This window comes from Glossina fuscipes, unplaced genomic scaffold (assembly GCF_014805625.2).
Source record: "Glossina fuscipes isolate IAEA_lab_2018 unplaced genomic scaffold, Yale_Gfus_2 0, whole genome shotgun sequence".
NCBI lineage: Eukaryota > Metazoa > Arthropoda > Insecta > Diptera > Glossinidae > Glossina > Glossina fuscipes.
The window spans coordinates 15,976,556-15,991,767 of record NW_023998414.1 but is presented as its reverse complement, the minus strand read 5'-3'; the positions used below and the strand labels follow the sequence as shown (position 1 = coordinate 15,991,767).

General features: G+C 34.3%; 1 protein-coding gene across 20 annotated transcripts in view; it reads left to right on the top strand.

Annotated features, from left to right (window-relative positions):
• Positions 1-15,212, top strand: part of LOC119645092 — a 71,241-nt gene that overhangs the window by 14,285 nt on the left and 41,744 nt on the right. For 13 of the 20 annotated variants that reach the window (XM_038045115.1, XM_038045106.1, XM_038045089.1 and 10 more), the window contains one exon: positions 15,022-15,064. The exons of the other annotated variants lie outside the window; for them this stretch is intronic. The gene's annotated coding sequence lies outside the window, so the exon portion shown is untranslated. The remainder of the gene's footprint in view (positions 1-15,021; positions 15,065-15,212) is intronic. 20 annotated transcript variants of the gene reach the window in all.

The following is a 15,212-nucleotide window of genomic DNA, read 5'->3' as shown; positions in this document are numbered from 1 at the left end:
CCACGTATTGTTCTATAATTGCAAATATAATTGAGTTAAATTGTTCACTTCGTGTTCGCACATCTATGGGCTTAAGAGCGCTGGGAAACGTATAGGTGTAGAAATCGTCGCTATACATCCGTTTTATTTTCTTTATTATCTGTCTTTGAAAAAGGCGTTGATTTCAGAATGTTTGTGCATTTTATTCAAAGTCCATCGCTCGCCCCTATTGGCAGAAGTAGTAGATCTTGATTGGTGAAGTGATCTTTTAAAGCTATGCACAAAAGAATCCATTTTTGATTGTTATTGTAAGGAAATAAGTTCTCTTCGATGGGACCAGTAGATCGTGAATGAAACAAAAAGCAGAAATGTTTGTTCCCGCGAGAAAGCGGTAGAGAATAGACGGGGCCGGTACTTAACTTTGCTGTCGCTTAAATAATTTATGATACAAAAGATGAGTTTTTACAATGTTTACTTTCATGCTGAACATAGGAATTTGTTTACTAACAATTAGAGACGTTGTTGACGTTACGCAACAATCATGCAGGTCGATACAATCGATTTTGGAAGCCCAGGGGTGGGCTTTCAATGCGTTCGGCGTTTATTGATTTTCCGACAGCGCATAAGTTTGCCGAGAAATTCACATGAAATTCTTTACTTTCACACCTGCTCTAGTTTGGTAGTAAACAAGCGCATTGCACTAATTGCTAAAGAGATTGGTGTGAACTTTGACACAAAAGTTAGGTCGAAAGAAAAGGAATTTTCCTTATTTTCTTAGCTTAAATTGTTCGTGTAAATATGAGTTAATGCGTTATATGAATTTTAATGTTTCTTAATAAATACAGATATGTTTATATGTACATTAATACATATAAATATATAAATATACATATACATACACCTGGGTGTATGCGATTGCGTTTGCATAAGTAACTACGGATAAGGGTTATAAAATGCCTTCAAGTTTTCTTCGGGTTATTTATTTTATTCATTTATTTACACTTATCCTTCCTTATGCTTTGCATTTCTTTTGTTCTTTTCGGAACTAACTAGGCGAGTACGCACACAAACGTACGTTTATGCGGAATGATAATTGCACGAATATATATTTGTTTTGTTCTCATTTTAATTAATTTGTTTGCGTTTTATTTGTTCTGAACAAAATGTTTCATTTTCCTTTGTGTTCTGCAATCATCATCGGACAGAGGTTAATTAATTTAATCACACCATTTGCCATTGTTTGCTAAACAAATCTGCAAAACATATATATATAAAATTTTTGTTAAATTTTCAAATATCTAGATGACAATTTAATTAATTACAAATTTATGAAATACATATCTAACACAATCCAAGAGAGGCTTTTGATGTATACTTTTAGTAAGTTTATCACCCTCTGCTTAGGTATTAAAAGAATAGCTTTAAGGTCGTAAGGAAGACGTATGAATTTTTAATATCATATAAGTGTCTGTACTCGTTTGACTTCTGGGCCATTAAGTATCAAACAAACAAGAAGAAGAAAAAAAGAAAAGATATAAAGTAACATCTCACACGATAAGGACATCGCTACTCTTCTGATTCTCAAAATAGTGGAAAATTCTGAATTTCGTATGTAATATTAAACTAAAACAACTTTAACTTCAAGGTCAAAACTCTATAAAGTTTAGACAGACTTCGTTTGAATGTTCTCCCCATTTAAAAATCATATGAATTCGTTACTAATTATTGATAACTCGTTTTATATATATCTTGAGGCAACGAAAGATTAGAGCTCAAAAAACGAAAGTTGCTTTTGCCCATTGAATTGCTCACTAATGAATAGACTGATTGGTCGTTTATAGAGTATTTATAGAGTACTCAGACATTGTCAAGTATTTATTGAACTGAACTCTTAGCTTGTGATCGGAACTTGGCCTCAGGATGTAAGTTTCCAGCTACAACCTTTTATCTTATAAATATTACGGTGGTCGGTCTACGCTTTACTATAATAAAGTCTCCGAAAATATGAAATAGATTTTATTTACTATCATGTCTAAAGTTAAAAAAAAGGGCCGTTTGCTTTGTGTTGGAACTGTATAACTGCCCGAATTAGATGCGAACTCGCCGCAAGCAAGATCTTCAAGCAAGGTAATAATTGATTAGATTCAATACTTGAAACTATTTGATGAAATTTTCTTTGTTTTTAATGCAAGTAAAAATGTCTATAACTACAGTCAAGCTAACCGCTCACTTTATTAAAGTGCAGACAAGGAGTTTCGTATTTATGTCGAGCTTCTGCTGGGTTAGAGAAGAAGAAGGTAGAAGAAGGTAGGTAAAAAGATCAAAGTTGGGCAAGACTGGCCATTACGTCGGCTACGATTACTTTTTCAATAACAACTATTAGATATTATGGGCACATAACAGTCTAGTTTTCATGAGAATTCCCCTTATACAGGGAAGGGTCCAAAACAAAATAGATATATGTAGCGTAGACTTACTGCAATAAATTCACTATATCATCAATGGGCTCAGCAGATATATCGAAAATGTAGAAAATTTTTTTTTTTTTTTAAATAATGACCTTTTCAAAGCCGCACTTTACATGATGAGTGATCTTAAAAATGCTCCCATCCGATCTATTTTCAATATATAATAAAAAAAAAAAAGAATGTTCGTTTCTTTATCGGCTAAAATATGTCAATGTAGCAAATTTCATTAGAATATCTTGAAAATATGCGTCTTGCAGGCTGTATATAAATATATATTGGTAGACATAAGAGAGACAGACACGCTTAAATTGATGTAGAAGAATAATTCTGAAACGTTTGGCATTTGGCTGTTAACTGTTACTACAAGTTCTTAAGGGTGTTGCATACTCTCATCCACTCATGTCATAATACGGCCTTACTGCAAATCGTTTTGGCTATAATTGCGAAAAGTTGCAGCCCGAGATAAGCCGATTATAGAAACTAGAAATTATTAATAATTAATTGTATTAAGGCTTAGGCTAAACATCGCAAATTTCTTCAAAATAACGAAGTTAGGGATATTAGAGATATTGCCTGTGCAAAGTTTTCAAATTTAAATAAATTACGTTTAGCTAAATATTTATTTAAGGCAGACAGGCTATGATTCTATGAAAGGAACGTAGGTAACGAAACGTCAGCATTAGATTCGTTCTCTTTTATCGGAATATTAATATATCAAGAGCAATACGAAAATGTAATAGCTTAACTAAAGAACTGGACTGAAGTTTGCTTTGAAATGATGTCACGCAGCCACTGGACCACTAACGTACACGCTTCTAATGCATAACAGTTGGAAGTTGGAAAGGCGGCAAAAACGAAATGGCATTCTTCTTAAACCTTTATCTTTCATATTTTTGGTAAAATTTTGTAGTCTAGTTTAGTAAACATTATTAATCTTGTTACCTATTAATGGGTCTCTTCATCTTCGGAATTCAAAAAAAAAAAAAAAAAATGTATGTAAGAGAGCAGGAGAGTGTTTACCACAAACATAACATAGATGAACAGAGGGGCAGACGGACAGGTGGAATTGCTCGAATCGATTAAGTGGTGGATGCCTATCAAAAAAATATATTTACTCTATGAGGTTTCCGAAGCTTCCTTCTGTGTATTGTCAACTTCTTGATCCCACGTCTTTCCTGGATGGATATAATAAAAAGAAATGTAAATACAAGCAACTAACTTCCTTTGCGATCATTTCTGTGTGTGTGTTGCCGTCTTTCTAATCAATGATCCAGGAGTCATTTCTTATCCCAGAACGTGCTTTAGCATACATATCCAATCTGTTGTTAGCAAAGAGAGAGCTCTCTCTTTACTCTTCACTTTATGAAAATGTAACAAATGCGACGATCCGTGTATAACTAAATACTTTTCATGTAATAGCAATAATTATTTATGTAATAACATCCTGAGTAAGTAATCGATTCCTTTTAACGTTCTACACGAAATCTATACGCTTCGTGTTGATGCCATTATAAAAACTGCTGTGAATTTGAACTTTTTCCCGTTGATCTCGTTTTGTGCGGATTTTGTGCTTCTACTGGAATTATTGTTGCGTGCAACGTAACATTGCAGGCGTCTTTGCTTTCAAATTTGTCAAGCAAATTAATTCCCAACTTCATAATTTCGGATAAGCCATTCAATTTCTGGCATTGTCTGTCTGCCAATTCGTAGTTCAGTCAAAAATATTATTCATACAAATTCAATTCTTGTTCACATTTAATTAAGAAAATCGCAAAAGATTTTCTTTTGCGTGCGAGATCAATATCCGCAAATAAAATAGATTCGATTGGTCATTCCAGTGATTGATAGAACTTTGCTTATTGTTTTGTGTCACATATTCTTTTATCACATATTAAATTTACAATCCAGCTGAAAAGAGAATAAGCAAATATTAGACTAAGATCAAGGAAATGACAGTGAAAACAATCAGGCGCAGTAGACGTGCTGTTTAAATAAATAAGAGGAAAGAATGAAATGTCGGGAGGGATTTTTTAAATTTGGAAAGTAGTTGACCATGCCAGATTTTGTCAAAGGTCTTTTTCACCACATCTAGGAACACATCAATGCAATAATTTTGAATTTCAACGACCTCTTTCAAGTACGAAACACACCGTGACCATGTTGTTTGTTCATTCCTGAAACCGAACCTGGTGGTCAGAAACAATTAGTATTCGCCCTAGAACTTCGAGTAGTCTTCCTAGATGCATTGTATTTTCTCGAATATTTTAGAAAAAGTGACGAGTAAACTAATTGGCCTTTACGAGCTTATAACATTTTCCCGCTTATTAGGTTCAGCAACCATAATTATATCTACGCATTGCCGTTGAGTTGGAAGGCTATTCAATCTTAACATATCCTCAAAAATCAACCCTAAGAAGATGAAAACCTTAGATGCTGAAGATTATATAAATAGTTGTTCCACAAGCGCAATCGTAAGCAGAGAATTTCTTAACGTTTAGTTTGCTCACCTCTTCTTTGCCTTCCCCGTCTGCGTAGAAATCCCAATACTCCCTTCAATTTTCAAGCCCTACAATGGTCATTAAGCTGGGAAGTTTTTCTAAAAAGATGAAGAACGAATTGTTCGGCCTCCTTCACATCATTTCGCCATCAACTTTGCGACCTGCCTGCCGGTTGTTTTAAATATTTGATAGTGTTCCATACATAATGCTCATCAAACACGCCTGAGTTGTTCTTTTGTATAAAATGTTGTTGGTGTATTTATATCTGGTTTCAGTAGAAAGTAAATGTAGATTCTATGTAACTCTATTTAAATTCTTTTTATTTAGAGGATTCCTACTGTGTTGCCACTGCCTTCTTAATCGCCTCTTGTTTCTGGTCACACGCCGCATTTAAAGGCTAGCATAATTGTTGTTATTTCTAGTTTCATCAAAGTGTAAGAGCGGAAGATATAAAACGAGCTTGACGAATAACGTTTGGATAGTCTCCCACTGTGTCACCAAAGGCAGAGCTTTGAAAAGTGAGCTTAAGATGTGAAGAGTTATCGATTCACGCCTTGAAAGTCCCAATATCAGTTGGAGAGAGAGTTTTTTTTTTTAAAACTTGCAGGGAAGAGTCTTGCTTCCTTACTGAAGAAATCCGTCCGCACAAATGTCTACCCTTAGACCCCAAAAGCAGTCATTCTGGTTTGTCTCTCCGCACTAAAGAATAAATACCCCGCCCATATCTTCTTCCTCTACGCTATCATAAGATCATCCTTCTTCTGCACAAACCCATGGCAATCATAAAAAAAAGAGAAAAATAGAAAGAACAAATGTGTATATGTAAAAAAAAAAGGAATATAAAGAAAAAAAAGAGGAAAATAGAAACAACAAATGTATATAGAAAAAAAAGGAAACAAAAGGGAAAAAATAAAAAGAACATATATATATATATATATATATATAAAGAGGAAACACATGTAGCACATTTTGCTTTGCGTTCGCTTTCGCTTATTCTTTTCTAAGTCTCGAAATCACATGTATATAACAATCCATTCACGACTACATAAATATGCCTAGCAACAATACATACATAAGAAATATACATGTAAGTACAACTAGACCTTATCTTGTCCTGGGGAAACATGTATAAGTGTTCAGTGAACAAGTTACAATCCGCTGAGCAACATGCCTACAGACCTACATATTTAATTTCTACTTATCAACAAGCTACATTTAGCATTAAACTGCCTACGGTATGCAAAGGTACATACCTAACGGTCTTGTGGTTTTGCAAAATCACGCACCTAACGGTCCCGAACGGTCTCTATGTACGGATGTTTTCCGTATCGCTTGTATAGCTAACGGCGTTTATACACGTTCGATCACACAAGTTGGAAACTAAGATAGTATTAGTAATAAGAGACACATAAGAATATCATTGTAACACATATGCAAGTCAAAGTATCTATGTAACGGGAGAGCGATGGTGATCGCGACTATAAAAGAGCGCGTCGCAGCACGCTTATGCTTTCAGTTGTGTTATAGCAGCGATAGGTAAGTGATCACGGACTACATAACTAGTTGAGTTTTACGGATAGGGGATGGCTGGCTTAGCTTAGTCGTCATGCCTGAAGGACAGAAGGACACTTTCTCTTGGAACGTGAAACGGTTAGGGACGGACGAGTGGTCCTATAGACCATGGTTGGCTGCTATAGCACCCGCGACGGATTCGTATCTTTTGCAGAATCTCGCGATACGGTTAAAACGTGAAAAATAATAATAAATAATAGTTCTTACAATTCCTTCCGTTTCGTCCTCCTGTCGTTGTTAAGTCTTTTAGGTGTGATAGCGGGTAGCGATTTATTGCCTCTATGAGAAATGTTTTCGCAGCTGCTCTGTCCGATTTGTGAGTTGAAACTGTAGTTTCAAGACTTTTTGTCAATGGCGATTTGAGGAAAGCCGTCGATGATGAAGGCATCATCAGACCTACCACACATGCCAAACTGTGCTTAATCTAAAATTGAAGCAAGCATTTTCCAAAGCCAAGGCGTAAATCTAAATCAAAATCAACTGGCGAGTGGAAAATTAACGAAATATCTTAAAACTTCTATTGACTTGGAAGAAGAGGCATAACACAAGTGACATTAAAAATTTCCGCAATAGTAAGACAAGCCAAGTGAAAATGTTTAAGGTGACCTACGATTAGTGCTGGTCAAGAAAATATATCTTTTAGTTATTTTCGGAGGTGTATAGTTTGTCTTGGAAAGAAATTATAAAATGTATTTCGTATCCATCCTTTGGCGAAGATATAAATACGAAAATGAATAGATGAATAATAGATGGTGCCACGTGGCAAGTTGTGATTGAAAAACATAACGGCCCTCGAGAAGAATATTCGACAGTAGTTTGAGTGTCGTTGAACATTTGTAATTAGACTCCAAGGCAATTAGACGAAAAGGCGCTATATCGAAAGATCCGAAGAAAGTAACGACACTACGATGCGACAGTGTTGGGAGGAATCAAATTTATCGATTACATGTCGTTGTAATTGGGCGTGTCCGCGACCAGTGTACGATGTATTTTAAGCAAATACGTGGTCATGTATGTCTATTTCCTCGTTTGGCTTAATGATGTTATTGATGATATGAAAACGATCCCTATGAATGCAATTTATTCCCCTCTCGAGTCGCACTTATTTTTTAAACGAGTGACGAGATGTAGCTTCCATCATGTGACTTCAATGTTATATTGTCGATGGGATATTTACGCAATTGAAAACGGGATCATTTTTCACGCTACTGTAAAAATTTTTTCACCCTTATTTTAGAGCCAATCATCGAAATAAAAGTTAAAAATATGTTATTGTATGTAAAGAAAGAAGAGAATTATTGTTTAAGTACGGAGAAGATGCGCTAACCGAACGTCAATGCTAGAAGTGATTTGCAAAATTTCGCGATTTCCAGCGATTTCGATGTTGAAGTTGCATCACATTCCGGAAGGCTAATTGAAGCGTACGAACGCATTAATTGATGCAAACCACCGAATAACCATTCGTGAAATTGTTGAAAGGTAAAATTTACCGAATTCGACTGTACATGATAGACCATTTATGCACAATAAGAAAATCTCTTTTCATAAAAAAAGAAAATGAACTCACTTTCCGAACAAGCCAACAGATCGATGGCATACGGCTCCAACTGATCCAGAAATTTATTTGATCTTCTTATCGTTTTCTTCAGCTGACTAATTCGTATTCGCTGTCATTAAACGCTTCTACCGGCCTTCAACTGCTTTGCAAATTTTGCTTAATGCTAAAGCATACGATTTTAAATATATGACATGAGCTATATGAATGCGCTTGGCGGAACATTTTGGTTCATTTTGTTGGTCCCACTGTAACAACCCTGGGTGTCCACGCCGAGCACGAATATGTTTGCTTTAAAGGTTTTCCAAACGGAGCGATTTATTTATTTATTTATCTTTTCAATATTTTTTCAAGTTAATGCCTCGCTTGAATGTTGGGAATGTAGGGAAAAATTATTTATTCATTGCATGGTTGCATTGAAGCTCAATAAATTATCAACAATTACTTGCTTTCGACGCAATAAATATGCCGTAACATTCTTCAAGCTATTTGCACCTTTGGACATTATCTGTGCTTTTTCAATGCCTGTTTTCATAAAACGCCCGGCGACATCACTTACGAATCAATCGATGAAATGTCATAGAAAGTTAAGGATAAACTTTTTTATGTTAGCGATATCTGTTCGACGAGGCCATGTAATGAAAAGGCTCAGGTGGTACAGCTACACAAGCAAAGCAAGCAAGCAAGTAGTTTGAAGTGAGAGCCATTGATACGACATATGTCATGTTTGGCGTATAGAAAATTCCTCTAAAGCGAATGTGGATTTAGTTTTTCTGTTTCTCGCAATTATTGTTTTTTTTTTTTTTTTTGCTTTTTTTTCTATGTTTAAACTTCTCTATACTGTAGTGGCAGTATCTGGGTGATAGTTTATTTTGACCGTTTCATGCTCTCGTTTTATATCTGCAATGAAAAGGAATAGCGGCCACAATAGAGGAAGTTTTAAACTCACACAATGTATTAACACAATGTAGCGAATTTTATAAAGAATGCAGCTGACAAATGAGCTTCCGATTACATCCATAGCGAAGATAACGTGAAAAGTTACATAAACTAAAAAGGTTTTCGTTTTGTTTAACATTTTGTTGAAAGCGAAAAAATATAACGAATGAAAAAAAAGGAAAAAAAAACCAAACAAAAAAAAAAAAAAAAAAAAAAAAAAAACCAAAAATAACGGGATAAAAACTTTACAAAATAAATGAATTAGTTTGCTTGCGAAAACATTCAAACATTGTAGTGCTAATAACAAAATAATTGCATAAAATTGCTTCGACATATCGAGTTCACTTTAAAGCTTAAATTTGTATTAATAACAAATAAATGATTAGCATGGTGGTTTACCAGGAGAGCAAATCAATGGTAATAATATATTTTAATAGATATTTGTTGTTGTGAACGAACGAACAAGAAATGTCATTAAATAATAAAAACGAATTGAGGATAATGAAATAAATTATGAATATGTATATGCATAGAAATTTCGCTTTATTTGTTATTATATAGAGCGAATATAAATCAAATTTTGCTAATTATAAGCTTTCATGTCCTTATTAATTTTATTTAATTAAATTCAAAATAGTAAATTAAATGCAAATATATATGAATATATGAAAGTTTACACATCCCACATCAGCGGGAAACGGTTAGTGAAGATATCACACGATTTATATGTATGCGTACTATCGTATGTCTGCCCTAAGTTTATAAAAGATTGCTAGATATCAAGTCTTTCAAATTTCTGCACTCAGGACACAATACGGGTACATAATCAACGTTGATCACACACTTGCAACACACCAATGGACCCTGAATAAGTCTATTCAATCATAGATACTTTGCCGCCTCCAAAACATTATATGTGTTTGGTGCGACAACGTCCACGGACATCCTGAAAGTAATATATCCACCGAACAAATTATCAATAAGATATTCAAGTTCATAGACAATCAAGCCCGGACAATTTGCTAGCGCTCGCTTTACTGTAACTCAAAAATGTATTTACATGAATGAAAGGTTAAAAGAATTGTTATTCACTTATATATATATATATATAATTCGGTCTTACCATCATTTCATTTTCGCACGCGTTTTCGCTTTTAGCCATATAGGTGGCCGATAAGTAACCACAACTTTCGCTTCCATCGATAGTTTTTCTGACTTTTCATCTTGATTACAAGATGATTTTAGCTTAATGAATTTCTCAAGGCAATTTTTATTTTCATTATTGCTCTCGTTGTTGTCACGAAATTTTAAAGACAATGCCTGCATATTGATTTTAATTAGATTTATAAACATATTTGGCCAAAATTCTTTTTGCAATTGTCAAGAACAAGGAAGAAGAATATATTCTGTTAGTGGCAGTTGTTGCCTGTGAACAAATGACTGATCAATTGAAAATAAATATTTTATAAATGAAAAGATAGTTTTTGTGTTCATCGCGTTTCCAACCCTTAGATATAGCGATTAAAGGACAAAAAACAAAAAAAAAAAAAACAAAAAAACGCAGGGAGGGGGAGGTAGAGACTACATTTCAAGTATGAGTGGTCAATAGACAAATGCGCCAAGCTTTCATTTTCTGCATTAACGGCTGTTCACTCGAAATTTGGTTCCGACAGAGTAGATTATATATCCGAGTTTTATAGCCATAATGACGTTTGGCGAGATGATTGAAAAGGGGCTTAGCAAGTAAGAGAATGAGGTCCAAAACTTTATGCTTTAAGACTGCGCCTTTAAAAGAACTTATAAGACCTAAACATCCTGCTTCATTTTAAGGTTTTGCTTCGTAATTATATACAATTCTGTTCAACGACTTCGTTGATCCAAGCTGCCTATCAAATAGTCATTAAACTGTATTTCAGGCAAATCTTTGCAATATTGGTTTTGCTAAGATGTTACATGGTCTAAAAGAGGGCCATAAAATCTTTAAAATGAAAAATTGATCGAAGGAAATCCAAATGTAAATCCAATCAATTTATCAATTAATTATGTTTATTTCACCAAGAATTGGCGAAGCAAATCACAACTTGATCAAGAACGCATATATTGTTTTTGAAAGATTTCCAATACGAATTTATCTGATCTTGCAAGTGTCGAAGTAAAGCAATAAACTGATGATGGCCAAAGCCTATGGTTCGCAATAACCTGATTGCCTGACATCAATCCTTCACTATGGTCACGTATTTCATTTTTGATTAAATTTAATTAAAATGTAGTTTTTCATTCTTCAGTGCAAGATATCCGTTACTGTTTAATAATTTTCCAAAAAACATTTGTTAAAGTGCTTTCGGTTAAATTAATACCTTGAAAAATTACAAAAACATTATTATTGACATAAATTAACAACAATAATAAACTAAAGCAAGATGGGCATGAAAAGCATTAAATTAATTCGTTATTACAACGAATTACAACGAATTAATATAATTGAATCGTAGAGATATGGAAATCAGTGCAGTGCAAAAGCTCCGTGATCGTTTAAATTTAATTAATTTCTTGTGCAATGAAAAATGTAAAGCATAAGTGTAACATAACGCATGATTGACTAAGGATTACCTTATGATAAATAAACATTTTCATACAGATTTTAATGTAAGCAGCCAAGGGGCATATGTGTTTTATCGTTATGTTTTTTATGCACATAAAATCATGTATTTAGATATTAACAGTATTACGTTTCTATAGCGACTATAGAACTAACGATTTAAATATATATATATATATATTCTCTATAATGAATATTTATTTAGATGATTAATTTGTAATTCTGAATCGAATCTGTAATATTTGTCCGTCCAACCGTTTCAAAAAAAAACAGATGACATATTTTTTCCCGCCGCAATACGGACCTTGAGTGCATAGTTTTTCTTTCTAACATTTCTGAAATGTTCCGCTCCATGGTATCTTTTACTTTATGTGTTTACACCAATCCAATGGCAAGTTGATGATGACTCTCGCTAATGTTCTGCAATATATTGGAATTTTTAAGCCTTTATATGGAAAGGGTATCCGTTCTTAAGATGCGAGAACATTTAACATTTCCTCATACTTCACTTCGATTTTAATAATTTGCGATTTTTTTCATCGGCTGTGCGACCTATTCCCATGATATGCAGTCTTGGCATTCACCACATCCTAAACATTTTACTTTTTCGATTACGATTGTCAAAACTTACCCAATATGATATAGCTATTGAAGCTAACTTACTACGACGATTGTTGTTCAATTTTTACAGTTTGAAAAGCGGAAAAAAGACGAAAATAAACACCGCGATCTAATTTCTAAAAAAGAAAATGAAATTGGGAGGTTTCCGCCATAAACGTATGCATTAACAACAAACTTTAAAGAACGCCATCGACACTGCTCGAAGCCGAAGGCAGTAATTTCTGGCAAAAATTTATTAAAAAATTCACTTCATTTTGCTTTTACAAACAAACTCGAATTCTTGATTTTCTTTCACTGGAATGTGAGAACAACTAATAGAACACCACCATCGATACTTCCCCTCTGCGCCCAGTAAAGATTGCTTCCTTTATTTATTAACCGAAAACGTTGCGAGTTTAATTGCTTATGATATGGAATCTTTCTGTCTAATGAATGATGATGAGGATGATTATGATGACATGTCCTGATGGAGAAGTATTCATCAGCATTGACAGCATTGCAATATTGTGGTTAACAAAAGATCTTTAATCTACTTACGTGCTTGCGCAAAACCATTTAGTTTAACCAATACTTATTAATAAGAGGACGTGAATTGTTAATGAATTGTTGGTTTACTAACGCTGCTTATCGCGTGCAATTAACACTTCTCCGCTTTATTATTTTTCTTCAAAATTCATTTTCACTACAATTTTGTACTTATTTCTACACCGTTTACTGACTTAATACAAAAAAAAATTCTCAAAATATCTTTCTTTCTATTGATAAATAACACCGGTTGACTTGACTGCGTTGTTTTACTTTCTTTTACTGAGTGTTTAGGTTGTCAAGGTGTAAAGAGGTTCGAATAAGTGTGCAGAGTTCAGCATCGTTGGACTGGGGCAACTCATAATGAATTATCGTTCAGCATGAATATTCGGGTTTCGTGGCGAACGGCTAGAATGAGCTTTTTTCGTCACCAACAACAGTCGATAACTTTCCGTGCCATTCCCTTGGAATTGAACGTCGAAGGTAAAATTACCTGCAGAAAGAAGAAGCACGATACGGCGCTAGCTGTACCTACAGTTGAAAAGTACGTGAAACTAACTTGACGACGGTGCCGTTGTTGTACTGTACAACGTATTATAAATGTGTGTCCACATGCCAGATGAACTGCTGAAAAAATTGAAAATATCGAGCTTGATTGTTACATTATTTCCGCGATAGAATTATTCAATAAGTCTCCGGACGTGATTATTGTAATATGTTTTGTGTGTTGCGCAAATTTCATAAAATTTGATCGATTTTGATTATTAAGAGGAAGTGAAAGTCTTTAGAATGACACTTCGCTCCGCTTATTGATACTGAACATATAGGTTTATATAGATCAAGGCCTGTTATATCTATTTATTTGGCCCAACCTTTAGGTTTAATCTTAAATTTCAGCACACATTAGATTCATCTTTCTTTTATAACACTTAGAAATATCCTTCAGAAATTTTCGAAAGTACTTTTGTTCTCAGTTAGAGTAAGATTCTGCGTCAATTTAATTCTGCTCATCCGTTACGCATTTAATGATGGAATGCATACCGAAAAAGCTGAGATACAAACTTGAAACTCAATATGTACACTCGTTTTTGATGGTTCGCAATGGCCATCGTGCACCTGGAACGTCTCTCATAACAGGGAAAAGAAATTTGTAGTTGAGAGTCAACACGAGGTACTTAGGATAGATGCAAATATTTTCTATGGGCAGCTACAAGACCAGCGTAAGAATGGTTGCAATCGACGATCAACCACCTGTACTTAATCATATTAAAATTATAAAAAAAAATAGTGGGCGAGCTAACTGAGTGAATTCCAAAATGCAACCTTGGCCCATGAAGGCCTCAGTCCGCTGTTTCCAGGTGCAATAGTAATGCGAGCGAAAAATGTAAAATTAAAAAATAAAAAAAAAAAAAAACCACTTTAAATAAGGAAATTTAAGGTTAGAAATCCTTGAATATTTGGATCGTGTGCAACATTCACAAAGCTATGAGAAAAAAAGAAAGTGATGCAAAGAGGTGAAGAATTTGCTACAATAGGCTACCGTATGGTTTTGAAAGTGTTTTTTCACGTAGTTCTTGGCAAGAAACACTTGGAAATTTTTGAGAAGACAATGGGAATAGCTGGTGAAAGTTTTTCCGACTTTTGATAGAAAGAAGACAATGTAGGAGAATGAGGAATGCATCGAGAACTGCATCGAGAAGGGGAAAGCGATTTTATTCGAAACAATCAATTCGTAGGAGAAGTAAAATCAAATACATTGACGCACACGTACCGTACCGTAGAGAATAAGAAAAGGTTAACGTAGAAAATACTTCTGCTCTTTATTGTAAATTGTTATGTGAAATGGACCTATCTACCACTAAAGGAATATAGTGTACGTAAAATTAGGTTTGCCACGAAAGCCTGTAAACTGATGTAATGCTTTGCCATCTGTAAAATATTTAGTCGGCAATATGTGATTCTTTCATTAGAAAATATATTAGATATGTCCACGTCAATTGTCAATATTAATACAATGACATAGATGGGTAGGTCTTATAAGTGAATCACATCCCGTTTATGTCCTTGATGTACAACCTAGAATATAACGCTGGCGTTGACTCTCTTTTGTTCTTCATCCTGATTGACACTATGATTGACTCGGTATTGTGTAATGTTCTTATCGTATACCACACATCAAAGAAGTATATGGGTCTTTATTTCGCAAGATTAAGTTCGTTTGAATTTTGACTTTTAACCATTTTTAAAAATGTCTTGTCTTTGCAGACAGTGATCATGTCATCAACATTAACTGCTACGGCTATACAAGGTAAGATTTTATCTTTTCGTTGAAGTCAGCGAATTAGGTAGAAAGGCTATGTGCTTGGCACGAACTATAAGAGCTGCCAATATTATAGAGTTGCAAAGACTTCCTTAGCAGAGAGAGTGTTATCGTAACATTATCTTACGATTCATGG